General features: G+C 41.5%; 1 long non-coding RNA gene across 1 annotated transcript in view; it reads right to left on the bottom strand.

Moving 5' to 3' along the window:
• Window positions 1–2,404: 2,404 nt before the first annotated feature.
• Window positions 2,405–27,405, bottom strand: part of LOC134480374 (uncharacterized) — a 55,951-nt gene continuing 30,950 nt past the window's right edge. The window contains exon 4 of the long non-coding RNA XR_010054795.1: window positions 2,405–3,904. This is a non-coding gene — a long non-coding RNA (uncharacterized LOC134480374). The remainder of the gene's footprint in view (window positions 3,905–27,405) is intronic.

Below are 27,405 nucleotides of genomic sequence, written 5' to 3'. Positions count from 1 at the left end.
GTGAGTTATTTACATCTGGATTGAGTGTGAGGGCCTATGAGTCTATTTCTTTATCTTTGAGGATTGGTGAAGGGTGTGTGTGTGTGTGTGTGTGTGTGTGTGTGTGTGTGTGTGTCTGGTTTATGCAGAAGGCTGTGCCATGTGAAACAGTTGAAGAGAGAGAACTGTTTCAAGGCCTCAGTGAGCAGGACTTTCTCCGTGGACTCTTCCACACAGGAGGACTGAGAAAGTAGGTGTGCTTTATCTCTGGTATAAACACTTGCCAGCCATTGCAAACCCTAGGTGAGGCCTGCAGGCGTAAGTGTAAATGCATGTTAATAGGGGGGGAAGACTTCCTTGCCTGAAAAGTGTCCATTGTCTGTTGGAGGGGAGGGCAGGCACTGTCTGTAAACAATAAATCACTTTTATACTTTGATCCAAATCACACCAAAATTGGACAAGGTATTTACTGACCACCCTGCCTCACTGGCACTTACCCAATGACATATCTGGCTTCATAAAACCTCAACCCGAGGAGAAAAGGTAACAGCCTTCCCTGCTCTGTTTAGTTATCTTAGGAAGAAAAAAAAAAGTAAACTACTGTCTTCAGTCCCATTTAAATAAAAACATTCCCACTTCCCCACCTGATTGATGCTTTTCCATTTATTTTATAATGTATTTTTCCCTCAGCAAGAGATTGTTCTCCAGAATGCTAGAAAGGAAATATTTCCCAAATCATGTGCTGGGATTGGTTGGTGGGGGCCTAATCAGATAGTACAGATGGTCAGGTGGGAAGATGAAATAGGGTGGGGGACAGCAGTGATTTGTCACTGTTCTCAGCTGTGGATAAAGACGAGATTTGCAATGCCAGCCTGCCTGCCACATCTCGCAGATGGAATAAAACTCGCTCTCTCTCTCTCTCTCTCTCTCTCTCTCTCTCTCTCTCTCTCTGTCTCTGTGTGTGTGTCTTTCTCTGCTTCTCTGTCACACACACACACACACACACACACACACACACACACTCCTACCTCTTCAGATCTATCACTGACAGAACAGTTATTAAACAAAATCTCAGCCCAGGGAATTAATAATCTCAAAGATTCATTTCTTTATCAAATCCTGTGGCCTGAAGGAACAGTACTTTGTGCTTGCAGAGGACCAAAGTACATTAATCACCTGAGGGGAAAGGAGGGGTTTCTGCTTTTTAATACTTGTCAATGAAGGGGAGGAGGAGGAAGAGATGGAGAGAAGAGAAAGGAGAGACTGGGCTTGATCTCAGAAAGTGTTTGCAAACGCACAGAGGTCAGACCTGCTTTCTGAAGAGTTCCTGGTGCCAGCGGACTGGAGGAGGGGTGGGAGCAGTAGCTGTGATGGCCAGGGACAGATTGAAAAGGAGGGACTGAAGTGCTTTCAGTATATCTCCACATCTGAGAGTCCAGGGACTCTGCCTTTGCAATCAGCCAGAGAAAGATCAAGGGGGATCAAGGAGGACAGAAGCCACAGCTGTGGTCTCTGGGCTACTTCACCACACCACAGTGAAGACCACTTTTAAAGCACAACTCCATGCTACACCCACTTGGGCTCTAGCTGTCATGCCCCAGCATGAAATCATACATGAAGGATATGAGGTTGGGGCAGGAAAAAACCTCTCTCCATTGCTCTTGACCTTATTCACTGGGACACTTGTAACTTGTCACTCTTGTGAGCCAGGAGGAGACAGAAGTCAAGAGGCTCCTGAGAAAACTCAAAGGAACTCATCTTGGTGAGGCAGAATGATTATGAGCACCACAGACTTCAGCTGTCAATTTGCACATCGCAGTGATCATCAGCACAGACAAAGGGTGTCTTCATCTAGTGTGTGCATTCCTTGTTCTGAAAGTCTGGTTACTGTGTGGAGGAGAGCACCCCCTCCTCGAGTTTTCTTCAAAGTAGCCAGGTTGCAATGACAAATCATAGCTGCTTGTTCGTTGACATTCCTGTTACTCTCAGGATTCCTTTCCCATCTTCCACTGTCAGCCTCTGCCTCCGTGACCATCTCCCACACAGGCAGCCCTCACCCAACTGCTTATATTGGGCTCCAGTTTCCATGAGAAAGTGTCTTCAGACAGCAAAAACGGAACACATACAAGGACACAGATGATTTCTCATCAGAGCCCTGTTTCCCACACAAGACCCAACCTGACAGTATTGGTTATCAAGTCACTTTACATTGGTGGCAGGAAGAAGTTAACCTTGAGGGTAGGACATAAGCCTGCCAACAGCCAAGGTCGTTTGACAGTCAGTTATTACTGCATCCAGTGTCATGGAAGGTAAGCCTATTTAGGAGTATTTGTAAGACTCCAGGGTTAGGATTGGCTTCAGGAGATGAAACTTATTCATTTGATTACAAATTCATCAATATATTGAACATGTTGTCTAGCTCATCTTTATCTCATCTTTTAAATCTTTCATTTTATTATTTATATAATATGGTATATTATATATATAATTATAATACTATATATAGTTGGAAAATAAAATATGTGTCTGGAAGTGAATCCTCAATCATTTTTCAATGGGTATTGGATAGAGAGCTTTTGAAGGCCACTGTAGCGATGGCTAAGAATGTTGGTTCCTGTTTGAGGTCATGTTTGCTTTTCTGTTGTGATACAAGCCATGACCAAAAACCCCCTGGGAAGGAAAGGAAAGGATTTGTTTCATTGTACAGCTTTCAGGCTAACAGGAAGGAAAGTCAGGGCAGAAAGTCAAGGCAGGAACCTGGAGGCAGGAACTGATGCGGAAGCCATGGAGGAGTGCTGCTTACTGGCTTGTTCCCCATGGCTTGCTCAACTTGCTTTCTTATAGCACTCGGAACAACCTTGCCATGTGGCACCAGTGCACTAGACCATCCTCTATCAGTTATCAATCAAGGAAATGCTCCAAAGACTTCTCCACAGACCAACAATGAGACATTTTCTCAGCCTATGTTCCTGTTTGCGCTTGACTGTGGCTTGTTCCCAGCTGACAGAAATCTAACCAGCACAATTGGCTTGCTGTTCACAAAGCTCAGCAACATACTTGATCCTGTTACATCTCTGCGAGATCTCCTTCTAAATAGGACAGGGTACTGTGAATATTAATGAGGAAAAATCTAGAACACACACAGAAATGTGGCTAGGGTGGTAAGCAGTTGATAAAAGGTTGATGTTGACAACCGATCCTGTATTTTGGTCAGCGTAGGTACAACCACCATACTAAATGTTGTTTTGGTTGTAAGGGTTTGGAAGTTGACTCTTTTGACCTTTCTAGGCAATGAGTTCTTGGAAAACAGTGTGAGAATTCCAATATTTATTTGTCATTTCTCTGTCTTGTTTCCTGATGTGATCCTTCACCCTGAGAAATGGCAGCAGTGATGGCAGGTCACCTTGATTCTGCCTTCCCCAGAGATGCTTCTGCTGTGTCACTACTAAATAAGAGACTTGTTGTGGCTCTAAAGATCACTCCTATGACTTCTCTTCTTAGATTGCCTAAGAGGTTTTATTTTATAGTCCAGGGAAAGTATCAGCACTCGATAATTGCAACAAAAAGTTGAGTCCGTTGCTAAAGGAAGGAGGATACTGACTAGTCAATGGCTGTCTGAACAGAGTCTCCTGTTGATCATAGGTAGAAATTAGTTAGTTTTTGATGCTTTTCGATTAATCCAGTTACAAAGGCAGTAGTTGGTTGGCATAAAACTTAACAGTGCATTTTGGGAGATGGCAAGTCTTGTTGATTGGCTAGGAACTGCCCCTGGGATGACTCAATGATGGAGTAGTTGAGCCTCAAAGTATGGACGACCAACAGCTTGCTTATCACGCAGCATACTTCAGTAAAGTCAGTGGCCATGGATCAATTAGACTGTAGTGATTTACCATTGACTGGCCAAACAGCAGGTATGATGTGGTCCCTGGGAAAAAAACAAAAACAAAAACAAAACAAGTAGGTATCACGGGGAAACAGTTGCCATGCTACAAAGTAATAAGATGACTTACATCCCTGATGCTAGGAAGTGGGTTAAAAGCTATAAAAATTCATTGAAAACAACAACAGGGATATGATAAGAATCAGAACAGGCTCGTCCTAGAAAATTACTATTTTTGCAATGCACAATCAATATTAATTGAACATAGCAGGAACAAAAAGTATGTACTATTTATACATCTCACTAGATGAGCAAATTGGGGAGTTTTTAGCCAGCAGCAGACTATTTGACAGTTTTTCAAGATTAGGTTTTGGTCAAGGGGAATTATTTTTAAAAAAGGTAGGGTTCAAGTTCTAAACCCTGGGATCCTGGTCAGATGGTCCATGATCTTTTGAGATCATAAGATACATACTTGTTTAGGTTCTTCTGTTATTTACCAAAGCTACATGATCATGAAAATACAGAAATAGTTTATTAGAGCCAGGGTAAAGGATAAGCCATGCCAGAAGGAAAAGTGATAGAAGACAGATGTTTTTCCTAAGCATCAAAACTGGATGTCCTAAGGCAAAGATGGGCTCCGTGGCAGCCACGGGTGGTCCTCCTTGCAACAGCAGAAGGCAAAGCGTGCAGATGACTTAGAATAAGACCTGTCAATGGAAGAACTACGATGTATGCAAAGAGAGAACAAGGGGACATTTAAGGATAATGAGTTACCCACTGGCTAGTAAGGAGGCATGCCTAGGGATAAAGAAGCAAGGAAAGGCACGGTGGAAAATTGGCCAAGTAGAAGTAGAACCGGGGAGGAGGGATTTACCCCGTCTGTGCTCTTAGTCACAGAAGGGCACAGTTATTCCAGGAAGAAAAGAGTAAAGCTCAGAGGAAGAGAAGAAAGAGTACATGGCCTCTCTGTTCTCAACACTGACCTTCTGTCTGGACTTCCCCCAGCAGACTGCATGGCAAGATGGCTCAGGTGGTACAGTCTACCGGAGGGTCAGTGCAGGGAAGATGAGGAATGCTGGGAAATGAATGACGTTGGTTGTGAAAGAAAATAACAGCCACATTCCCCAAGTCGGGAAAGAGAGACTAGCAATGAATCAGTCTTTCTGCGGTTCTTTTGGGGATTTGTGCACATGGTTAAATTCCTAGAGATGAAAGCGATGCTTCTAGTTTGGTGTGTACATTTGGGAGTCAGAGCTACAATGGGGTCTCCCCCTTTTTTTCCTCAATGTGTCAAATTATGATGCTCAGAGGAGGCAGAGGAGTGAGTGGACTGGTGTGTTTTGTGGTGTTGACGCAATATCAAGACCCTCTGCTCCAGTGAATCCAATAGAACCTCATTAAGAGACATAGCAAGTGTGGGAGTTTGCCCCGTATGCATAACCAGCTGGAGTCCCCGCCTCCGTCCAGAGGCAGGGTTTTGTGAGTTAATGGCGTGTGACGCACAAAAGGAGCCGTGAAGGGAGCAAATCTCTCTCTAAAGTGAACATTTTATAGAAATCCCATTTTTTCTGGGCCTCAAAGCCAGACTGACTTAGTGGATTAAGCTCTGAGGTTTTGGTACTAGGATGGATTTCAGGACAACACCAGCCTACAGATTTGAGGGGGGTGAGGGGAGACCCACAGTGAAATTCACTGGTGACTTCTGGATTATTTCCTCTGCCCAAGGCTGTGTCACAGAAGTGTGTTGAACTGACTTGGGAGGTGGGGAGGCACAGAGTGGAGGTACTGAGCTATTGGAATAAGATAACATCTACTGCCATTTCTGTTGGATTTTTAACCCGGGGCTCTTGCCTGGTGCCAATTCAGAGAAGAACAGTCTTATTTGGTTCATGCCAGTAGAATGCATTTTTTTTGTCAGTTCCAGACAAACTTTCATAATTACTTCTGTCACCTCAGGATGATTTTTCCCTCCAAGTCACTTCACACAAGTCAAAAAGCAGGTGCCTCTTGCCTTAGATGCATCAGGCTTCAAGCACCCACAGCCCCCAGCACAACCAGCTGCCGTGGTCCATATGCACATGCATTTTCACTCAGAGTGAGAGTATGTGATGGGTAATGCCCAGGGTGCCGTGCAATCAGTGTGATTCATGTGAAGACTGTAGACTAGGCCTGGCATAATTAAAGTGGCATCCTGTCACGGATGAACACACGCCCTCTGTTCCCCTCTCCCACTTCTTAGCTGAGATTCCATTTCTGGGTCTGATGATGAAAAGCAGAAGGAGGAGCTATTATAACCTTATTCTCTCTCCTTTTTTTTAAGAGATTGAACTTTTAAAAAAGCGTTTTAATTTTGAAATTTATGTTATTTCTATGAATACACTGTAGCTGTCTTCAGACACACCAGAAAAGGGCATCGGATCCCATGTTGTAAGTCACCATGTAAGTGGCTGCTGGGAATGGAACTCAGGACCCCTGGAAGAGCAGTCAGTGCTCTTAACCACTGAACCATCTCTCTGGCCCTCATAACCTCAATCTTAATTCAAAGGAGTAGTTGAGCTGTCTCTAACAATGCTCTAATTTTCTGTTTGGACTCTACAATACACCTAACCTCATAGTAGACATTAAAGGAAAGTATCCAGACTGTTTTATTCTGAGGTAGTCAGAAACAGCACAAGAATCTTGGAGGCTTTTAAAATTGAAACCATGTAAACATGTTCACGGTTCAGACACTGGGCTTTTTTATATGCCACCTCATTTGGAGCCCAGCAGCTCTAGGGCTAAGACTAAGATAGTAGCTCACTGATGGAAAAACTGAACGCTGTCTGTTTTCCATGCTGCCCTTCACCTGTATTGTGCGTGAGCCTGGATGCATAAGATGCTTCTCATTCCCCCAGCCCCGATGAGTAGCCTGCACTGCTGAGAATTGTTTGAAGTTCTTTTAGTACTTTGGAAAAGCAAGGCAATTTCCCTGCAAGGTCTGACTTGCTATCTTTTGCTGTTGTTGTTTTGTTGTTGTTGGTTTTTTGTTTTCTTTTCTTTAGGTTTTATTCTTTTAATCACTTTATTAATTCTTTGAGAATTTCATGCAATGTGTTTTGATTCTATCTCCCCTGAAACTTCTTGAACCTACCTTCTCTACGGTCAACTACCTAGCAACTTGGGGTTTTCTTTCCTCCTCCTATCCTGGCCATGGAGTCAAATTTGTGTTGCCCGACTACTTAGTCCTAGGAGTGGGGCTTGACCTGGAGTGTGGTGACCCTACCAGGGGTCATATCACTCAAGAGAACTAACTTCCTCTCTCCCAGCAGCTATCAAATGGCCATAGCCTCAGCTAATGGTAGAATTTCATGCAGCCTACCCTCATGCTGGGATTTTGTCTGGCTTTGCTTGTACATACTGGATATCTATCCTTTGGTTGCTCTGATTAGTCCCACAATGATGTGCTTCTTTATTCCATTGACGAATGTTGACTCAGTATTGGGCTGAGTTGATATAGGACAACCAACTGGAAGGCTTTTACATTAGTCTTAAGAAGAGAGAGCACAAGTTTAGGCTTGGAGAGTAATAGTGAAACAGCAAAGAGTATGCATTTAAGAGCTATGTTGGCAGCAGATCTGACAAGATGAGCTTTGCGCCAGGTTCTGAGCTTGGCCCTCAGGCTATAGTGATAAATAATACAAATGAGATTCTCACTTTTCTCTCATTGGGGCTACATTGTAATAAAAGAAAACAGTAGATAGTGACATACATTTTAAAACACAGGGGTTTTTTATGTCTTAAAAAAAGAAATGAAAGCATAGCTGAGAAAATTGGAGGAAGAGATTGGGTACATAATTGGGTGGTCTTCTCCTGGATAATACCCCACGAGGGTGAGATTTGGAGGCTGGGAAGGAACTAGACAGGTAGGGAGCTGGCAAGTACATTCCAGGCAGATGGAAGACCTAAGATGCTGGTTTCAAGGCAAATACCTCTCAGGAATTGTCAGGCAGCCTGAGGCTGCCAGTAGAGAGGGGAAGAGTTTCCACAATCATGTTCAGCTGGATGTGGTGCTAGATTTTATTCCAAATAAAACTTGGAGACAGTAAAGAACTTGGTGTAGGTCATAAGATGAGATACGATTTTTATTTCAAATTGTTACTCTGACAAGTCTGTTAAGAATGCCCTAGAGGGGCTGGGGATTTAGCTCAGTGGTAGAGCACTTGCCTAGCAAGCGCAAGGCCCTGGGTTCGGTCCCCAGCTCAAAAAAAAAAAAAAAGATTCTAGAGTTGAGTCCATAACCATCATGGTGGGGAACTTCATGGTGGGAACATAAACACACACACACACAGAGAGAGAGAGAGAGAGAGAGAGAGAGAGAGAGAGAGAGAGAGAGAGAGAGTCTAATTGAAAATGCTGTAGACTTTTGAAAGCACAAAACCTGTTCCCAGTGACACACCTCCTCCAGCAAAGCCACATCTTCTAATCCTTCCCAAACAGTTTCGCCACCTGAGGACTAATCATTCAAATATATGAGTCTATGGCAGGCATTTTTGTTCAAACCCCGACCAGGAGAAATCAAAAACATATTTCTGTTGTCAATAATTGGATGGAGAACAAGAAGATTTAGTGAAATGAAGAGGGAGGCAGATCATAGGTTACAACTCGTTTCTTCCATTCTGCTTGATCTATATTCTAACATCACATTATATAACAGCCCTAGATTGAGAGTGAAAAGATATGTACGTGTTTCCAATTAGCCCAGGAATCTCAATTAGTTCACCATACTTCAATTTTCTCATTGTTGCTTTGGACTCCAACAAGCAAACCATGCTTTAAATTGTATTTGTGTATCATGCGTGAAGCTGAGGTTTCTCAGATTCAGTACTACTTTTTGAGTACCAAATCAGGAGGAAGGGACATCAATACTTATAGCTTAATAGTAATGTTGGTGATGGAATTTGGGTGGCAAATCATTTGGTCTCCACAGTAATAGTAGCCATAGACCTCCTGCTAACATGCCAAAAGAATCACTGAAATCCAGAACTAGAAAGTTTGATATGTATTACTGTTTGTTAAGCACCAAAGACTGCAACTATTGGAGGATATTAGTTAGACATAGTTATCATATAATTAATTTCATTTGTTGATTTGCATAAAACACTGCTTATAAGGTTTTTCAACTATAGGGTATGTTTACATATACCCTTCTGTCCTGAGACTAACATTTTGCAAAGGCACTTTGAGAAGTGTAAAGTGCTAAGCAAATGCAATGCTATTTATGCTGACAGGTCAACAAATTCAATAGTGGGGAAAAGGATCTCTTCTCCTGTGGTAGGCACCGTTCGAAATTCTGGGAGCCCTTTAGACTTTGGATCCTTATGCTTTGACAGCACAGGGTGTCCTGTAGACGTACTGCATTGTGTTTGTCTGTTTTGCTGCTAACCTTATCCCAACTTCTGCTAAAGAGGCAATCTTACGTAGGTGATAAGTGCCATGACTTGGGTTACTGATCTGCTCAGAAGAGGTACTGACTCCAAGCCATCAACTAATCCATGGGTTGGCCAGCAACCTGAGATGCCTCTGTCAAGCCAAGTTGGGTATCTATATAGCTACTGAATTTTTCTTTGTGATTTTTGGATCAGAACTACCTAAGGACACGAGAAAGTCCTTAGCAGATGGAACTGAAATGATGCATAGGGACAAGCCAAAATGTCAGGTTGGGACCACTAGAAGCTCAAATTATGGAATAGTGGAGAGAATGAATAGAAGCAGTATGGTAAGGGATCCCTTCCACCACCACATTTTGAAATGACTCCATTAAACCCTCATTTCTCAGTGACCTGTTAGTTGCCACCTCCAATAAGATCTGTGCTTGTCATCCTCACCTTTGCAGAAGTAGATGGTCTTGTGTTTTCTTTGGAGCTCTCTTCCCTTAACCCTCAGCTCCTCTCCTAATCCTTTGCTCCTTCCTCTTTTTGTCTATTTTTGTTTCTTTGAGGATCTCTTCCATTTTCAAACAAGGCAGTATATGAAAATGGTGCAAGATTTATTCTTAGGATGGGTTAAGACCTAAGTCTTCCATTTCTTTTTGATTGTCAGAATCCACACCTATCCTCTGATGTTTTCATTGCCACCCTCACCCTGATTTTCTGATCATGAACTTCATTTTCTAATAGCTCAGGCTTGAACTCATGACAATGACATCTGGATTACCTTTTGCCCTGCTGCCCTGCTGTCTTCTCCTCTTTCTGTTCTCACTGATGACCACCATGCTCCTCCTACATGTTATATTTTCAGTCTTCATAATTATATCTTAGGTGTGAGGGTGCTTTGTAGATGGATCCATTGTAGATGGGACTGGGCTCCACAACTCTAAATTTTGATTGGTTCTGTTTTTCTGTAATAGCCTCTGTTTCAAAGAGGGGACAAGAAGGAAGAAGGACAGGGATTACACTTATTTGTCTGTATAAGGACAAATGTTTATAGATTGTTGTTAGATGCTTGTTTAGTAAATTAGTGATTGTAGATTCTCCTTCATGATTTCACTAGCACTGATTAGTTAGTGGAGTTTCCATTACTGGTCATGGTATTGTTCTTATTGACAGGGTCTTAATTTCAATTGGAGAGCTTTTGATTACTGCTAAGATATTTGTGCCACTTTCTACATCTGTAGGGCTAGTATGACACTATTGTATTTTTAGGATTATTGTGCCATGCTAGCCATTGATATGGTTTATAGGCATGATAGCTGGGTGGAACTGTTGACTGCCCCTTCCCTGTGGAAGCTTGGATGGTGCCATCTGGTACCATGAAAGCTATTCTTCAGGGAGAGAGCATTCAGGCCGGTTCTAGCTCAGGGACCTTTGGCCCTGATACATCTATGTAGCACTCCCATTCTTCAGGATCAGGGGACATTGCAGAAGAGGAGGCATAAAGTTTGAAAGAGCCAGAGGAGAGAGCCGGCTGTGAGATTGAATCTCCTAGTAACATCAGAAGCTATACCCATAAAAATCTCATCAACATGACCACCCAAATATGGGCTGAACAAAGGGGACACCAACAAACATGCCCAACTACATAGAGGCTAGATTTTGAGGCCTCAGCTCTACATAGAGAACTACAGACAACCGAGCAGAACGGGGAGCAGGAGAGGCTGCCCTCCCCAGGGGAAAGGACACCAATTGGATATTATGTGCCAAATGGTCAGCCCTGAGAACATGCATACACATAATATGTTGCCCAACAGGTTATATTTGGGAATATATGTATATTTGAATACTTATATGAATGCAATAACAATTTGATGAAAAAAATCAATTTAAGGGAGATTGGAGAGGAGTATGTGAGAGGGTTTGGAGAAAGGAAAGGGAAGGGAGGAACACTTATTGTAATTACAATCTCAAAATATGAACACCCCCAACAAATAAAACCTTACCCTAAATCTTGAAAAAAGAACAATAGAAAAACAAACTTGGATTTTAAGTGTGTGACAAAATGTCAATGTTTTTAAATTAGGTGATGGTTATAAAGATTCCATGTTACTATTGTCTCTAGTTTTTCTCTATGTTTGAACATTTATATAACAAAAGTAATATTAAAAATTAAAATTGAGTGGAAAATCCATCTTAAGATACTTCTGTGTGTTGCATTATCGTTCATTGACTCAACCTTCCAATCATGTGACCATTTCCTTAAGAATAGACATTGTTTAAGTAGCTTCATTTTTAGCTCCTCCCCACCCTTCCCCCCATCCCCACCCCCACCCTTGCTCTCTCCCTCACACACACAGATTTGTGACTGGTATAAATGTATTACACATAGGAGAAACTAAGTACTTGTTGATTTTTAAGTAGAGACTTCATGAAGTTCCCCCTTTCAAATAATACAACTTGCATGTAAATGCATTGAATCTTTACCTGCAATTTCAAGGTAGAGAACTATTTCTACTTCAGGCGAGTCTAATACCCTTGTACTTGCTGCATTTAAAAAGACTGCTCTACTAACACCTACTTGCAATCCTCAATCTACTATTTAAAACTTTTAATGTGTGCAAGCTTATTCAAGCAGGGGAAATTTTCAATTGTAGTGAAGGAAAACTGATCTTGTGGAGTTGTGCTATCTTGGGCATGTCATGTGGTTAAGAAATAAATAGGTTTACCAGGCAGGGAGAACATATTTTTGACTAAGAGCAAAGACATTTGGCAAGGGAAGGAAAAATCTTGAAGGGGTGGGGAGGGGGCAGGAGGCAGATGTTCTTTACAAAGTAGCTTGATCAAGATGAGGCCATTAGTATAACACGAAGACCAGCCTGACACTTACCCTTTCTTCTGAGGCCTTAATTGGGCCTGTGAGCATTCTCAAAAATGGTAAGATGTCAACACTCATGAAAACAGAACAATTTATTCTGGAAACTTCTACATCAGATACGTTTTTAAATGTTGTTCTTGCCACGGTTCATAGAGAGTAGAGAGAACTTACATGTTCTTGTTGGAAGGAACAATTGTACTTCCGTTTGTAACAACTGAATATTCCCCAAAAAGAATAGTCTTGGCCTAGATATTATTTAAAGTCATTCATAATGTAAATATTTAGTGATTCTTTTATTTCAGTAGTAAAGTTAATTTATGGAGCCTCGTCTGAGTCAGACTCTCCATGAAGGAGACATTAAACTTCCCCCGGGCTACTCCTGTTCTCAATGTTCCCAAGCCATAGCCAAGCTTACCCAGAGCAGTTACTTCTCACTAGAGGTGGCCAAGAACCAGCAAAGGAGAGAAAAGCAGTGGGAGCTGGAGGGGTGTCTGAGGGCATACCCCTCCTGCACCTCAACCCTGACGACTTCACATTTATCTCTTCAAGATACATTTTTGTTTAATGAGAGAATTCTGTCACTTTCAAAAGAAAAATGAGAAAAGGCAGGGAATTTGCGAATGTTAAAAACCACAGAGCTGGTGGCTTGGGTAATCTTTGCTGGCTTCTTTCTGCAGCATGCTCTCTGGAGAAAGACAGCTGGTGAATGGTACCTCAGAAATATGACCTAGAGACTTGACTTTTGAGCTATCCCAGGTCACAACAGTGTTTTGGTTTTTGGTGGCAGTGGTGGTGGTAGTGGTGATGGTGGGTTTTGTTTTTGTTTTTTGTTTTCCTTTCATTATCTGCTACCAGGTATTCCGGAGCCAACGGAAGTGTTTATCAGTAAGCATTTTATTCTAGACCTATGGTTACTGCAGGCATCTGTCATTTAATAAAAGAAGAAGGAAAAAATCTATTTACTGGAATGGAGATTTTGCCTAAGTTTTATTTATGAGACACTTAGGAAAGGACAGGAAGAAATGTAGAGTTGGATAGACAGTATACAGCTGGACTATGAGACTAATACACAGGGAAATGTTATGAGACTGAATACAAACTCTATCTCATTACATGGTTTACAATCTACAAGATACTCACTGTGTATTATCACACAACACAACACACACACACACACACACACACACACACACACACTTCTTAAGCTCTGGGGCAAATCATTCATCTGCAGAACCCTCTGTCAAGACCACCTACAAGCAGCCTCTGCTGAGTTATTCCCACTGTCTAGCTGCTTCTTTCTTGCATCCTGGCTAATGAAATCTTTTGGAGAATCCTGTAGTTTGGGGCTAGGAAACACTTCCAACCTGGCCTTTGTCTCTTTTTAATGATCCTATTTATCCTTCTGACCATGCTCCAAGCCTGCCTTTCTGCATCAGATCTATACCATTTTCTTTACCTTTTATACATAGTTGAATATAAATACTTGATCAAGATAATATGTTCCTACTGTAATCCATAGAACCTTCTAGATACAATCATCCTGGAATTTCTGGTTGAGCTCCAAATAAGCGAGAGAAAGGAAAATTTGAGAGTCACATAGGGGAGAGTATGAAGACAAAGGCAGAGTGTGGATCATGGAGGACACAAGCAAGAGATGCCCAAAGCACTAGAAAGTGGATCCTTTCCTTAGCCTTTGGGAGTAAAAATTCCTTAAAAATACATGTCATTAAATTTCTGCTGTTTAAAAATGGGAGATTAAAATTATGGGTCTTTAAAAGAATTTTAACTTGTAGTCATTTGATGCAATCACACACATACACACATACACACACATACATACACACATACATATATACACACACATACACACACATACATACACACATACATATATACACACATATATACACACACATACACACATACATACACACATACACACACATATACACATATACACACATACATGCATACACACATATACACATACACATATACACATATACATACACACATACATACACCATATACACATACACACATACACATATACATACACACATACACACATATACATACACACATACACACATACATATACACACATACACACATACATATACACACATACATACACACACAACACACATACATACACACATACATATACACACCTACATACAGACATACACACACATACACACATACATACACACACATACACATATACATACACACATACACACACATACACATATACATACACACATACACACGCATACAGAGAGAGAGAGAGAGAGGGAGAGAGAGAGAGAGTCCTAACTTTCTGCATAGTCATCTTTTTTAGCAGTGGATGCTATTGATTTCTTTTCTAAGAAATCTTTTCTAAGGCTGTCCTCCCCAAACCCTCCCATTCATCTTTTCCTTGACTTTAAGGCGTGGTCCCTTATTCCCCTGAGCTGGTGTAGATATTTAAACTTCTAGACATCTCCCAGATGTGCAAAGCCACTGGGTGCAATCATAAGAGAAGTCGAAGTGAAAAGCTAGAACAGAAGACAATAATTAAAGAGAAGCAGAGGAAGAATAAAAAAGTAGAATCACATCAGAAATGTAGTAGCAGTCTATGGTCACCCTCATGTCTCATCTGTGCCCCACTGAAGGGTTGGAAAGACAATAAATTCACTCTATTGCCTGCAGATACTCAAGAGCAATATTAGTTACCAGGAAACTAGGAAAAAGTTGGCCAAGAGACTTGCCAGTATTCTCTTGTTGTTGACCCTCTCCTCCTGTGTGGCCCATGGCCATTGTCTCCATTTTAAAACTGGCCCTCTCGCCAGACCCAGGAGTTTTCTTTTTGCTCTTGACATTATTTCCCAATGGCATTTTCTTGTTCCTTTCAAATATGCTCAGGTCTTCAAGGTCTCTCACATTGCACTCTCCTAGACTGTTATTTCTTTGTCCCTTTTCCAAGAGAGTTATCGCCTTCTTAGTCCTTAAATATCAACATCTCAGAGGTTAGCCCCTGAGCTCCCATGACTCAATACTTTTGCTACCATCCTCAGTAACTCATATTTTTTTCCAGGTATGTATGGTAGAAATTGGTCTAAATCTGTAATTAAAACCCCCTTTGAACATGTAGAAGACCAAGAGGAGGAGGCGAGTTGCCCAGGGTTGAAAACTGGAGAGTACCATCCTGCTTCATAGGAAGCTACCCATGATGCATGTAGAATGGCATCTTTTATTCTTAGCATGTTACATAATTGCTTTTAGTCCCCAAATGAGTGCTTTATTGTGTACCTTGCTCTACAGCTGTCCATGTAGCCCGATTGTAGGAATTGTTATCATACCACTTTGGCCACAAAAAAATATATAAAATCTTCATTTATAAACATGGTCATTTTAATCATAATTATATCACTGTGGCCAAGAAGGTATTTTTGAATCAAATTATATTAAGCCAATTTTATTATTTGATCAGTTTTTCTATATAAAGCACTTAAACAATTTCCACTCTTTTTTTCCAGTTTCATTTAACCAAAATTGTTTTCAAAATCAATTTTGAAATTTTATGATGAAGATTCAATTTACCCATCAGCTTTCTCCCACAAACATATCAAATGTTGCCTATTATCTCTTCTGCTATTATGAGTTTCCCCTTATGACTCTCATTCTCCTCAGTATAATTGTCCAGGGTCAAATTTTACACATAAAATTTTTGTTTAAAATATTTCATTCCTGTTACTTTTTAGCTAAGGAAAATTTGTCTCATAGGCAGCTTTAATCTAGTTCATGTCAGTTGTTCTGAGCATGTCTATTTTATCTGAAACTCACTTTTGAATTTTCATTGTTGCCGAAGAGATGGGTCCTTCAGCTATTTTTATATTTATTATTATTATATCATTTATTTGTCATAAATCCTATTGTTTACAAGCTTCACCCCTTGCCCATTTTGTTTCGTGTTTTTATCTGTGTTATATTAATTATAGACAAAAGACTGAAGTTTTTCATTTTGAGAATCCGGGCTCAAATGCCAGGGAAAGTCCCACTGAGCTGTGTTCTAGACACTTGGGATATGTCTGGGGAAGCAGATAAGCCCTTCTGCTCTTAGGTAATTTCCTTCCTGATGGGGGTGAGAAGACAGCACACAAGCAAACAAACAAATGTGAAAAAAACATATTGAAATAATGACTGCAAAAAACATTAGCGCTATATGACCGTGACAGTAGAGGCGTTGTGTGAGCATGCTCGTCCAGGAGAGACAGGGGTAATCTGTGAGCTGGGACCTGAATGAGCTGGTTACACAAATAGGAGACGTGCCTGAACAATTACCTTTGCTAAAATGATTACTTGTGTTTGCTGCTCCTCACTGTCCCCTGGTGTGGGCCATGTCTGATGTCCTTTGTGGGACTGAAGGAACAATTATGGAAACATGTCTTTTATTTGTCTTCCATTTTGCCCTTCACTACCAGGCCATCAAAAAAAAAAAAAAAAAACCCTTCGGATTGATTGTTCTTTAAGATTTTGTATCATTAAATATAAATGAGATTTAAATATGGATTTTCTTTCTGATAAAAAGTACAATTTTAAAGCTTAGGATACTGAGTTCTTCCTCGAATCACACGAGACTGAGGCTCTGAATATGAATGTATCCCTGGAGGGCAACTGTGGGCCTCTCTTTCAGTGGAACTTACAGCTCACCAGCAGCTGCTACACACACTCTCCTTAGCACCCCAACTCTTCTCTCAAAATAGGAGGGAGTTTTGGAGGAAGGAACTTTACTTGTTGAATAGCAGAACAAACTCTTCTAGGAGAGGGAGAGGGAGAGGGGAGGGGAGGGGAGGGGAGGGGAGTGAAGAAGGGGGAGAAAGAGAGAAAGAGAGAGAGAGAGAGAGAGAGAGAGAGAGAGAGAGAGAGAGAGAGAGAGAGCAGTTAATAGCTAGCCACACACAGACAGACAACATGACCATCTGCGGTTTAAATGGCAATCCCAGTTATGTTTGTACTTCCCCAAGGACATTAGCTCAAAAACATGCTCTGGTCCTTCCTGGGGCCTGCAAGGATCCTCAGTGAGGAACAGTGACTTTCGGCTGCACTTTCTCTGAAGAGATAAAGAAGCTGTCTCATCTGACCCTCCCTCTCCCCTTCCCGTTCTTGTGATGTATAAATTAGCACATTCATGCCCTCTGACATGATAGCTCAGAGTAAAGGATAGGTTTTGTTTAGAGAGACCATTTAAAACAAACAGATGAACTACACACAATATTTTTCCTCCTAGAAATCTGGACTGCTTTGCATTAACATCGAATCATTGAAAGGGCTCCAAGGTAAACTGTATAATACAACGTAGACTGCCAATGCTTAAATCTTTTTCCTTATGGAATCACAAGTAACATGCTTTAAATAAATAAATAAACACAGCCTCTACTTAGGAGTTTAGATTTATGTGTTGTGGTTACATATAAAACAGCAGGAGTAACATTTAAATCATTTTGGTTTTGCATTCTCAGTGAAAAATTTGTCACGGTGAATACATACCCCAGGGAAACATCAGTGTTTGGGTGACTTTTCTGTTACTGTGAAACACTAGCAAGTCACTTGCCCACTGAACTCTTGGATTTCCTTTGTACGACACAATATACTCCTCTGCTTGTCTATATCTTATACCCATCATGCGTCAGCAAATCCTTAAGAGCTCAGAATAGAAAAATAAGAATGATGTGGTTTATACCCTCAAAAATTCATTGGCTATCTAGAGGGAAGCACACAAATGAGCAACGAAATGGTGTGTTCTGTTAAATACCCCAGTCTGCGCTGTCCTTCAGTCACTGCAACAACATCGTGTGACAAACACTGTCGCTATACACAATGCAAATCCACTCTTCCAAAGCTCAGGAGGTCAATGAATCAGCTCCTTTGGGAGATGTTGTAAGAAAATCCAATTTGTTGTCTCGCCCAGCCTACAGAGGCTGCCTTGTCTCATAGCCCTCTTCCGTCATCTTCACGTTGTTCTTAAATTCTGGCTTTACTACCACAGCCTGTTTTCAGACTTTCCCCCTCTTGCCCTTTTCTTATAGTGCCCCCTTTCCAGCTTCACTCGTGTAGGCTTTGTGCAGGCAACAATGGCCACTGTGCGGTCATATATGAGATGGCCCTGTCCCTTCCCAAAGACGCTGATTCTCACCATCCCTCCTCAGCCCCTGGTGCTCAGTCTTTCTGCTTCCTCTTCCTTGATGATCCCTGAGATTTGAAAGAAGTAAGTGTGATATAGATAGACCATTGAAGCTGACCGTGCCACCAGTCACGGGTTCTCTGCACTGCAGTCATGAAGTCTCTGCACTGCAATCAGTTGTGCGCCTCTGCGGTGCAACCACTATCCATTCAGAACTCAGCTTCCTCCGAGGGGAGCTGAGCTTCATTGCTCTCTGAGTATAAAGGTGGATATTTAGAAGGCAGCGTGCTGCTCTTAGCAAAATAATAGAAGTCAGCTCTCCCCTAGGACATACCCAGCCGAAGGTTTTGGTCCAGTTTATAGGACAGAACTAGGCATGGGTTCTGTCCTTGAGTGGAACTTAACTATAAGCAGAAAGTGGCTGCCCCACTATATTTGTGCTGCTAATGCACAGATGGACAAGCCTATCAGGCCAGTTGTGATGGTGGCTTTGGATTACAGTGATTGCCCATGAACACTCTAGGAGAGCTCCCTAGTCCTTAATTTAGGCACACCCGCAAAGTCTCCTTCCCTACGGACATATCCGCAAGCTCTGGTTTTCTAACACTGACAACCCTGCAGGACCATTTTGTCTACCCTTGAATTTATCATAGTATAAAGAAGACACAAAACGTCAAAATAAAGACATTCTAAATTTAATGGGAATCAAGGTAGAGGCAACACCGATGGGGGGGGGGGTTGAAGGCAGGATGGTGTTTTGTCTGATAGGCTTGGGAAAGAGGGGTTGTTTTAAAGGACTAGGAGTTACAAAGTCTCAGGTAGAAACTCTACTTGAGATCACACATGTCAGTCGAGGAAACAGAAAGCCCAAAGACATAGTCTGCATTAATCAAAGGGTAATGAAGCCCTAGAGGGTGACAGGTCACACGGTGCTAGGATCCCCACCCTTTCTGTTCATCCAAACCTTGAGAAACACACCAACACTTACATATATGCTTAGGTCCAGATGGCTGGGATTTCTGCCTGCTTTCCAATTTCCATAAAATTAATGCAAACTTAACGTGGAAATCAACCAATTGTGAACTGGCAAAGTGTAGTGTTTGATTTTTCACTGAGAAACACAAATATCCTTCCAAAAAAACTTCAGAGGCCTTCTGGATTGATGGTTTGGAACAGGAAGAAGGATATAAATAAAGATAATGAGACACACTCATTTTTTAAATGACAACTCTATAAGCTCAGCGATTTCTTTGTAGAATATGAATTGGCAGGTGTCAGTGGAAAAAACTGTCTGACTAGGAAGTGGATGTTTGTTGAATAAAACCCATTAATGCTTATAGAATTCACTGTCCCCGGGAGAGCCTGTGACAATATGATGTTCACAGAGATGTACTAAATGGGCTTTTTATCCATTATTTCAGTCACTGGTGGGAATAGGGCCAGATTTGACTTATTATCAGCAGCCTGAGAACTCCATAAATACCGATTTAACTGATAGGCAGGACATAAGGAGTTCTAATTGTGCCACAGCACAATGGTGTTACTTAACTGTGACTGCATGGATGTCCCGATGTTTGTCACTCCTACCCTCCCTTCATGAAAATTCAGAGAATTAATCCTAATTATTCCTAGTCTCTTCCTCAGACCTCTCCTTGGAAGTTTTACATCCATGTACAGGTCTTTGCCCTGAAGTGATGGCGACGAAGCAGTGGCAGTTTTACCCACTTGCTGTAGGCCTTCACTGCTGAGAGCTGAGTGAGTGAGAGCTACTCATTTTAAGAGTAACTATGCTTGCTGCTTAGTTTAAGAGATCTTACTACACCCAGTTTTTCCTTGATTTTGTCTTTTGGGTGAAATGGTATAAATTGTATGGGTATTTGGAGTAATAGGCACTTCACTAAGTCAAAGATAGAAGTTTCAAGAAAAAATAATTTCCATCACTAAATTATGGTGAATTTAGACATTTAATCTTATTTTATTATCAGTCCAGAAGGAGAGCTCTTGTCAATACTTTGAGGATGCTAATGTTGCAAAGAGATAAGAATGATGAGGCAGGCTGAATCCAGAATGGAGAATTTCCCTATTAGTCTGCAGGCTGTATGCTGACTGGAAAATTAGTTCCAAATGGACTAATGTTTGGGAAGTTTGTGCAGCCAAAAAGAAATAACCCAGGAACATGCAGAACTGCAAACCAGAAACCATGTAACTTGAAGTTGCTTTGCGCCTAAGAGAAAAGTGATTCAGCTAAGACAACATCCCAGAATAAATGGTGAAGAGAAGACTAGAACATTCCAATAATGGCCAGACAAGGAGCAGAAGAATCCAGGGAGAAGAGAACTCTGGGGACAGATGGTGAGAGGCATGTACTCCACTTCTAAAGCCCTAGAGTGGAATTGCACCCAAGAATTCAGACCAGACAGGACTGAATTTTGCCTTCTCTATATTAAAGATGGAGGGGGTTGCAGCATGGACTGCTATGTTGAGGGCATCTGGAAAGTATTAGCTCTAAGTAATATTTATGCTACCATTAATAGTAATAATGGAAGTAATTTTGACTGGATTGTGCAGCTGGGCAGACAGGGTTCAAAGCTGACTTTTTCTAATAAGCGAACTGTGAGTCGGCTTAATCTCACTGGAATTCAGTTTCATTGAGAATAATACCATCTTGTGATTTGTTGGTAAGAATGAAACAAAAACAGTTTTGGGGAAGTGTTTGACCCCTGGCTATGCACAGTGAAGGCTGGCTTCCTCTAGGGCTCAAAGCTTTAGCATTTTTTAGGTACTAGACTGGAGTGTTCATCTGTCCTCATTGTGTCTGTATTCTTGGTTCTCTCACATCCTTTCTGAAGTTTCCTACACTTAATCTTTATGGTACGATGGAGCGTTACAAAGGACTGATTGATAGGCATGGGCTTTAGCTTCAAATTTAGGGAAGTTAGCAAGCACCATGTATGCCTGTGAGCATACATGTGCGCGTACACACACACACACACACACACACACACAACACACACATACACACACACTCTCGATGGCTTAACATTTCAATTTTGAAACTCTAAAATATGAAATGTACCCCAATCTGAAACTTCTTGAGTGATTACATGAATGCACAAGAGGAAAATCTCATACTTGAGGTCATGTGACTGGTACAGTCAAAACAGGGGTACACTAAAAATTTTATAAAATTACCTTCAGGCTATGCATAAAAGGAATATATGACCCATACCATATTCTACATATTCAGATGTTCTAAACTCTGGAAGAATTCTGAAATCTGAAATACTTCTGGTCCTAAGAATGTCAGACAAGAGAGTATATATATATATGCATATGTATGTGTATATGTATATATGTAATCCAGCCACACTGTGCCTTTATAAAAATACATATTGTGTCTGTGACAAGCTTTTCCTGATACCTTTTGTCAGATGACATCAGTACAGGTTGACCAGAGTGCCGCTCTGCACAAACTAACGTAAGTTGGTGACTGTCTTATAGCTGTGGTTTTGCACCTGTAAATCTCTCCAAAAGGTGAGCATTGGGAGGCATGCTATCTCTTCAATGTTTCATGTTTTCAACAGTTTTCCTCAGAGTTTGTTGGCAGTAATTGGTCAAATAATTCCGAACTAGACTGTCAGAGGGTGAACATTTTTTAGATCTCCTCAGAGAGTTCCAGTGCTTTTAGACTTTGGGGTGAGCAGAGACAAATGGTGGTCCAACTCCAGCTTAAACAACTAAAAAGCAAAGGTTTTCAGTTCTCAGAACTGAGAAGGGCTTTGTTTCCAAACCAAGCATTAGAGGATCTCAAGGTTCAGGCTGGGTAAGCTTGCTTTCTTCCCATCTCTGAGTACACTCTCCTTGCCTAGGTTTCTGCCATCAAGATATTTTTCTCCATGTGGCTAGCAAATGGCTGCCAACTGCCCTTATCTTATATATACTTCACTTCTGCCTGGTGACATTATTGGAATAAACTAGTCTTCTTTTTATTTGCTCATGGAAATGTCCTAAGTATGACGCTGGTAGGTTCTGCTTGGATCACGTGATATGTTGTGGGAGGGACCGAAGAACAGATTCATCATTCTTGAAGCATCAGGAAGCAGGTTTCAACCGGAATACTGAGTCCTTTTAGGAGGTGAGGGCAGAGCTACAGGCCCCTACACACCAGCTTCCTGCCAGAGGAAGGAATCTTCTTCATCCCTTCCCTTAGCAGCTCGTGACTTCTCTAATGCCTGCCCAAAGGAGTTATATTGGAAATGATCAGGGCAGAAGGGCGAATGGCTCCTCAATCTTCTAGTATTTTATAGAAATAATGGCTGTGTCTTTTGTAGATTTAACACAGAATGCAGCTGGGAGATATTTGAAGAAAAAAAAAAGCTCTATGACCAATGATCTATGCCAAATCATAAAACCGTTCTTCTAAAGAAAAAAAAATAGGGATGCATCATAGAGGCAGGAGGAAGTTTTCAGTCTGGCTTTATGATGTGCTTTGTGGCTGGCTTGGATTACTGTGTTGTAGCATCTCAATCTCTTCCAGGGATCCGCCACTCCGCTCCATCTCCCATGCCCATCAGCCTGAATTCAATCCTTGGCCTGCCAGGCTTCTATCTAAGCGGTCATCTCACAAAATAACCAATTACATCTTTGACTGTGGCCTCCTGACGACTTCCTCAGTTCTGTTCCGAACCCCATTTAAAATACATTTCTCGTTTTACTACACATTCAAATTTTATTCCTCTGGTTATAGAACTATAAACGTCTGCATTTCATATAGACTCGAAATGAAGGGTATATAACTGTGTGTAAATCACGCTGCAAAACTTGCATTTTCTTCATTGAATTGTACTTGATATTTGACTGGATGAAAAGTACATTATCTGGCAAGTGTGCATATTCTTTCATATCTAAATATGCAAAAGAGGCCCCCACACAGCACATTCTTTATGCAATTGGGCTACTAAAGACCACATTTTAATGTGAAATAAAATTTCTTTCTGAAATCTAACAATGCTCTAGTGGGTCTGTGTGTTTTTTATACCCATATGATTGGAGTTAAATTTCATCTTATAAAATTTTGGGAAGTTCAGTTGTTGGGAATTGAAAAATGATCTACTGTGTAAAATGTGCAAAATGGGGGCCATAACACTGACCCTGCCTCGAAAAGGTGACCCACAAAACACAGACACAGCTTCTGGTCACACACTGGGGCGGGGCTTGTGTTTAAATTTGAGACTGGAGAGCAATACTGGGGGGAAGCTTCTGGGGCTTTGCAAAAATAGGAAGGGAGTGTCCTTCCCTAACTCCTGGCACTTGAGAAGCTATTTACTTGTTCACTTTGTTTTTTAAAGCCAACAAAACGTTCTTAAAATAAACAAATACACAGGTGCTAGCAACGTCAGAGAATAAAGCCACAGCATGGCCTTGAGAATTGCTGCTGTGGACACTACATAGCAGAGAGGGGTCCCGACACCTGGTCCTTCTGCAACAAAGAAAACCAGTCTCATCCTGAATTCTGAAGAGTAGACTAGGACCCCTGAATGTATGTTCCTATATGCATAGTTTCCCCAAACCATCTGTCAGCGGCACCACAGTCTGTGTACAAACACGCCAAGCTAGTAAGATCTCTGGAGGAAAGACGTAGAAGCGAAAGCGGCCCAGTCAGCAGAGGACTTGCCTTGCACAAGTGAAGCCCTGAGTTTAATACTCAGGATCCTCATGAAAACCCGAGCCTGGAAGCACAAGTCTTACCCCAGTGGCGGCAAAATGGGGGCGGGGGGGCAAAAATAGAAGGCTCTCTAGAACTCTCTGGAGAGATAGCTAGCGGGGTGGCCTTATCTACTTGGCTAATTCTAGACCAATTAGAGATACTATCTCAAGCCTAAGGTAGAAGGTACCTGAGGAACAAAACCAAGGTTGTCCTCAGATGTCTACATGCAGAGACAAGAGGACCAGATCTGGAGTGGATAATTCCACCTTTCCTGAACAGGGAACATCCTTAAGCAACCGATTTTATGTTTGACTCAACATAACTGCTCTAGCTTAACGAACATTCATGAAATAGGAACACACATGAAGAAACGTAGTGGGAGATGTCAAATTTCTCTTCCATTCCCCGGTGGCTGGCAAGACCACATATTTGCTCCTTCTCTCTAAATCTTGACAAAGTAAGTAAGAGATTCCCAGCAAAACACAGAGTTTTAATTGTGTAAAGCTGAGATTCCGTTTCCAGGAAATGAGAAATGTGTCATTGTTAACTCCACTGACAAAATCCACACTTCCCTCAACAACATGAGAAGTACGGGTTCAGATCACTTGGTAAGAAAAACAAACAAACAAACAAACAAAATACCCCACCCTTTTCTGAGAGAAATTTAAGCTGCAGTCTTAGTACAGTCTTTAACTTTGTCTTGAGAGGCTGCAGTACCATAGTAGCCCTACTTTTCTTCCATTTTTTTTTCTGGTGCTTTTGTCTTTCTTTATACCTTTTACTTCTTCAGCCCGTGCCTCCATTGACCAGCATAGGTGTGACCTGTTTGCTTTTTGTGCATTTATATTTTGATCTCTTCAAAAGATTGCTAGCCAGCAGCTAAGAGTGACGATGACGGAAGATAGCTCCCAAGGTATATCTTCCTGGTAGCCTTTCTGGAGCCTGCCTCAGTGTGGAACTGTCTCACAAAAGGCCACATCCTTCCTAGCACAGTTTCATGTAGAAACAGAGCGAGTGGATATGTGAAAAGTATGGTGGATTCTGCCCAATTCAGGATAACTTGAAGGCAATTTTCAAAACCACCTGTCTGCCAGGTTGGCTGAAGTTTTGCCAGAACTGCAGGAGAGAGAAGTTTGCCTTTCTCCTCTGGCCACTCTTGTTCCTTCTCCTTTCCTCCATAGATGTGGATCCTTAAGTTTTCTGTGCCCTAAATTCTGTCCCAGTATCTGTTCTAGAGAATCTGGCCCATGATTATGTTAGACTCAACTTTGAGATACAGAAACACTTATCTAAAAGCAACTTAGGAAAAAATATAAAATAATAAAGTATATTTACCCAAAGACTTAGGTGATTTAATCAAGGTTTTATCTTTATTCATCTCTTACTTCTGCCTACTCTAGCTTTATTCTGAGACCTATCCTGAGTGTGGTTGCCATTGGCATTCTAAACCTACGACTCCAGTGAGATCAACGTTCTCACAAAGTCCTGGAATTGACTTTCATTGCTGCTGGTTACTGCATCCTAAAGCAACCAGGACAAGATACACAATTTGTATTACCCACTACAAAATAAGAATTCAAGGTGTCTTGTTTAAAAAGAAATGTCAGACTTTCAAGATGGAAACAACTGCCCTTTAAATCAGTTATTGGATCCTCTGAGGACCTCTGAGGGGCACAGAGAAGCTTGCCCAGCTTATAGGTTTCTGAACCCAGATCTGTCAATCACTGTGACTGGTTTCTAAGGTTGAGGTGGATGCTCCCAAAGGAGAAATCGGAGGCATTGCTGATGGGTTTCCCAAGACCACTGATACAGCATGACAAATTTATATTAGCTTCACATGTGCGAACAGCCTCCATGATGGAAATAATAAAGTCCAGTTTCACAAAGTTTTGGCATGGAATTCTGAGTTGGATGTTTCTGGAGAGTGGCATTCTGCAAGTCACTGAAAGTATATGTCCTTTCCTTATAGCAGGCATGCAAAGAATCTTTCCTTGTGAAACTCAGATAAAACAATCTACGTAATCAATTAGACATGAGCCTATCATGGTAGGGTCTCTCAAATGATGGTGGTCATGATGGTGGGGTTGGGAAAGATACTACCCCCCCAAAAAATTATGTAGGATAAGAAAGAAACACTTGAATTTATGCCCTGATGTTTGGACTGGGAGCATCTTTCTTAACCTTAAGCTCCTCAAGAATCAAATGAGATTTCATTGTTTCTAATCTCTCCATGTTATCCCAAGGATGGTTGGAGTAGCAAGTCTGGTGCCAGTGTGGCCACCCTCTGCTAACCAGCACAAGTTTTGGAGGGGAGTTAGGGAAACCCCTCTACCACAACTGCAGAACTGGAGGATTACTCATTTCCAGGTCTGGATAGAAGATTCTCATGGCTCTGAATAAAGGCCAAGCTGGGAGGTCATCAGGAGAGCAAGCAAAAGGTAAACCCCAGATGAACCCTTGCTACCGTGTTGGAGGGGATTACAAGTCACGCTGAGTACAGTGAAACCTTAATGTTTGTTCTCATTTAAGTGTGCTCACTTCTGTTCTTTCCTAGCCTGCTTCTCAAACCTGGGTTGGAACCACGACCATTTCCTTGTCTTCAGGCCTCAAGTTCACTGAAAATCGTAAGACTCGGTTAACAACACAAATTGTCCACATGGGCAACTAGACTTCTAGGACATAGGTTCTTTGTCATAGCTCTACTACCAGAGTGGCACTCTAGTGTCAGCACTGATTTTACTTTAATGTGTGCTCATCGCTGTGTGTTAAGCAAATGTTCAATATTCGGTGATCACTTCTGCAACAGTAGAAGGTATAATAACTACAGCATTCACTAGGGTCGTTTATTTAGGTCCAACAGCTTTGAAATTAAATTATAAAAGTATTGTTGTATCATGCTGGGAATGTAATAAGCCTGTCATATTGACTTGTTTTATTTAAAAGTAAAAATGAGACTAGTTGGAAATATTTTCCAAATGATTGAGAAACACAGTAATTGATAGGCTGCTAAAGTGATTTTGCTGGAGACATCTGCTGGAGGCTTACAGGAAGAAATCAGCCGAGAGTATTTTGGATGGGATGGGGTGGGGGGATCCCCCATCTTCCCCAATGCCTTGTGTTCTTCTGTATTCCCCTGATGACCATCAAATCTCTCCCTGGTGTAATTAGCAAGAGACTAAATCAGTTTGCTGAGATACTCAAGGAAAACTTGAATTAGCTTGACATTTGTGGCCATGTCACCAATGCTGATGGATTTCCATAATCTTTCTGGAGCAGGGGTGGGGCTGGGGGTGGGAGGAAAAGCCCAATAGTAGCTATAGTTGGTGTCAGTTCAGATTGCATAGAAAATTCAACCGGAGGCCAGAGAATGACCTTCTGACCAGT

The sequence above is a fragment of the Rattus norvegicus genome, chromosome 9 (genome assembly GCF_036323735.1).
Source record: "Rattus norvegicus strain BN/NHsdMcwi chromosome 9, GRCr8, whole genome shotgun sequence".
In the NCBI taxonomy this organism is placed as follows: Eukaryota; Metazoa; Chordata; class Mammalia; order Rodentia; family Muridae; genus Rattus; species Rattus norvegicus.
Note: the sequence above shows the minus strand (reverse complement) of the source record. Positions and strands in the feature narration are given on the sequence as shown.